Below are 4,323 nucleotides of genomic sequence, written 5' to 3' on the forward strand. Positions count from 1 at the left end.
GCACAAGCCGGACTCAACATGGCTGACATCAGTTTAAATCCCAGTCCAGCAGCTTGAACAAATGTCAGGTGCATGTGTGTGCATGCACGCCCAAAATCCAGACAGGATAGAGAAATGGAGGTGAAGGGACTAGGCATAACCATCCCCCACAAAGGGTACTTTCTCGCTTTCCTTCTGTCTCTCTAGCAAGCACACACGCCCTCTAGCAAATGAAAATAATAAATAAATAAATAAATAAATAAATATATGTATTTATGTAAGAATTTATGTCAAAAGAAAAAAACATCTGAAAAACAGCATTACAGTGTAGTTAATGATATACATGTCAAACTAGTTCAGAGGAAGATAGCAATAATTTACTTTGAAATGCATAAAAAATGGATTAATGGATAGAGGAATGAATAGATGGATTAATAAATGATAAAAGAGGTATAATAAAATGTTAATTTACAGCATAGGTAGTAGGTATATAGGTGTTTAGTATTAATTCTTTCAGCTTTGTTACAGGTCTGGAAATATTCATAATCAAGTGTTTTAGGGGAAAAAAAAACTCACCCAGTCCTTCAAAATTTAACTCAAAATCAACTATTTCATGCACCCTTCTGTGTCAGTCAAACAGGTTTCTGAACTCTAGTCTTACTACCTATAGCACTCATCTGGCAACTTTAAGATAGTTATCTTTTCATATATAAGTTTCACATTTATAAAATGGAATGTAAGTCTCTTAAGGAATGCTCCCTGAGAGTGGGGACAGAAAATAATCTAGTGACCTGCTGATTTATGCTTTCTATGTAAGTATATGTGTGCATGTGTTTTAGATTTTTTGCCACAGGGCACATGCACTGGCCTGAGAGAGACAGAGAGGAAAGTAAGACATCATCCCCAAGGGGACAGATGGCCCTGACACAATCTCTTCTCCTCTTGGGGATTTTGGGCACACGCATACACACACAGTGTGTTTTTCAAGTTGCCAGCTCCAGGATTCAAACCAGAGTTGACCATGTGGGACTTAGTACCTTTTTTTTTTCATTTTTGCTTTTCAATCAAAAAAAAAAAAACTGGGGGGGTGGGGGTGGAGAAGTTTTTGTTATAGGGTGCATACACTCACCAGAAAGACAGAGACAGAAAGCAGGAAATCACTCCCCCCGGGGGGATGGCCATGCCTCAATTCCTTCTCTTCCATTCTCCTCTCAGGATCTTGGGCATGCACGCACATGCACCTGGCATGAGTTTAAGCCACTGGGTACCAGACTAGAACCGTGGTCGACTACATAGGAGTCCAGCAACACAGCCATTATGCTAACTGCTAGTCCCTAAAAATTTTTTTTTTAATTATTTAATTTTGGGGGCCAGCAGGTAGCATGGTGGTTAAGCATGGTCCACCACAGTCCGAATCTCGGACCTGGTGACTTGAAACTCATTCCAGGCATGCATGTGTAAGTGTTCAAAAGGGTACATGTGCTCACCAGAGAAAGAGAGAGACAGAGAAGGGAAGTGAGAAAGCAAGCTGCAGGTTGGGATTCAACCTGCAGTCAGCCATGTGGAAGTCTAGTGCCTTAACCACCATGCCACCTGCATGCCCTAATATAAAGATTTTATGAATTATAATTTCCAAAAGATGTCTAAAATTTTCATCAACCAAAATGTAAATATATGCATGCATTTACACATACACACATAGAAAATTAAAAACTGATAACTTTTTTTTAGGTTTTTGTTATAGAGCATGTGTGCTCATCAAAGAGACAGAAAGAGGAAGAGAGAGGAAAAGTGAGAAATCACCCCTCCCACGGTGGATGGCTATGCTACAGTCCTTTTTCCTCGATTCTCTCAGGATTTGGGGTGCACACACACACACACACATCTGGCATATTTTCAAGCTGCCAGGTCCAGAACTCAAACCGTGGTCAACCATGTGGGAGTCCAGCACCTTAACCATGCAGCCTGCTGGCCCCAAAACTATGATAACTTTCAACCAAGTATCTTAGTCTTTGAATAATAAAATATCCTATGCCTACTGATTGATGCTTTCTCAAAATATTCTGTGAAAATTTATGACACCTAAGGTCTCAGATTCTTTCCATGAGAATAAAGAGATTATCAGGAACTCTACAATTTTACTATATATGATGGGAAAACACTTGTGTAGAAAGTGACAATATTCTTTAAAATTGATAAACATTTTCTCATTTTCAATACATTTAAGTAACCCTAAAGAAGTTTTACTACACCTTCCTGTTTCCAGCATTACATACAAATCTTTTTAAAGACATTTTTGCTGTAGGGCGTGTACACTCACTGGAAAGAGAGAGACAGAGAGAGGAAAACTGAGAAATCAGCCCCCACAACCCCAGGGGGATGGCCACACTGAAATCCTGTCTCCTCCATTCTCCTCCTGAGATCCTGGGTGCACATGAACCCAGCCTGAACTTCAATCCATCAGGTCCAGGACTGGAACCGCAGTCAGCCATGTGGGAGTTCAGCGACGTAATTGCAATGCCATCTGGTGGTCCCCATACAATATATTTTAAGATCTTAAAATTTTCTCTTTAGGTGACCCAGTGGTTAAGGCACTAGACTCCCACGTTGCCTATCACAGTTTGAGTCCCAGTTCCAGCTCCTTGAAAATCATGTCGGGTGTGTGTGCCTGCATGCCCAAAGACTGAGAAGAGAATGGAGAATAACTGTGACATGACCATCCTCGCTCCCTCAGGCTGGTAATTCCTTCCTTTCCCTCTTGGTGTCTCTCTCAGACGAGCACATGCATCCTATAGCAAAAAATTAAAAAAAAAAAAAAAAGAAGAAAGAAAAAGAAAAGTATATTATGAAAAAGCTATGCTTGGATAAAAAATATTTTCACACTAAAAGAAACTCACACTTCGATTTCATTTTTCCACAACTTTTTGAAGTACCCTTGTATATATTTGCATAGACAAATATTTTGAAACTCACTAACCCCCAATTTCGAAAATATTAGAAACAGAAACCAAATAAATATGTAACAACCTAACAGCACACGCATTGTGTATTTTCCTCTAGCTCTTGCCTTTGGGTAATTATATTTTTCCAACTGGCAACACATGCTCTTTCTACCCTTCCACTCAACATTACAACATCAACATTTTTCACATTGGAATCGTGACCTTTGGAACCAAAAGGAACTTTAGAAATGGTCCCATTCATCTGCCTTATTTTTTGAGGAAAGGAAACTGAGGCCCAGTGCAACGATTGGCTCCAAGGCTCCCATCAAAATGACAATGCTGGAGTCTGTTCATGGCACAATGGCAATGCACTGCCCAAGAGACGCTAGATCCCACATGGCGACTGCTGGTGGAAGGCTCTCCTGGTCAGCCTGAAACACACTGGGTATGTCTATGAATGTCAAGATCCTATGAGCAGAGGACTAAGGGAAGGGAACCACAGTGTGACCAGATCCTGTGGAGGGTGCTCATCCCCCTCTGCATACCCCATCTCATGCCTGTGCATATGCCCACCATCATGAATATGGAAAGAAAACAATTTTAAACTGGATAATGTTAATTTCCTTTTCTAGAGTTTTTTTGTTATTGTAGTTTGTTTTGCTACAGGGCATGTGCACTTGCTAGAGAGACAAAGATAGAGAACGAGAGGGAAAGTAAGAAATCACCCACCAGGGAGGATGCCCATGCCACAATCCCTTCTCCTCCATTCTCTCCTTAGGATTTTGGCCATGGACATACACACACCTGGCATGAGTCTTAAGCCCTCAGGTTCAGGACTCGAACCATGGTGGGCCATGTGGGAATTCAGTGACTCAACCACCATACCACCTGCTGGCCCTAATATGCTAGTTTCTTACTTTCTTTCCTTGTGATTTACCTGCCCCACAGCCTTTGAGATTTTCTTAGATATTTCCTCTACTTCGGATGCAAAACTAGGAAACAGATTGAAACAAAGATTCTGAAATGCAGATAGATCATAATTGGATTTGCACGCAATCACAGATTAGAGTTTAATGACAAAAATTTATGCTCTCTTTGAACTCTTACACACTGCTGGTGGGAGGGTAAATTAAGCTGGTACATCCACATTGGAAAACATGTTGGAGGTATTTCTCAAAGCTCTATGTACCCTGTGATCAATAATTCTTTGCTTTGCTTTCTTTCTTTTTTAGATTTTTGCCATAAGGTGAGTGTGCTTGCTGGAGAGAGAGAGAGACAGGGAAAGACAATCCCTTCTCTTCCATTCTCCTCTCAGGATTTGGGAGATTCACACACACACACACCAAACATGTTTTTCATTTCTTTCTTCTTCTTTTTTTTTTTTTTTTTTTTTTTTTTTTAT

This window comes from Tupaia chinensis, unplaced genomic scaffold, assembly GCF_000334495.1.
Source record: "Tupaia chinensis unplaced genomic scaffold, TupChi_1.0 Scaffold141165_1, whole genome shotgun sequence".
NCBI lineage: Eukaryota > Metazoa > Chordata > Mammalia > Scandentia > Tupaiidae > Tupaia > Tupaia belangeri.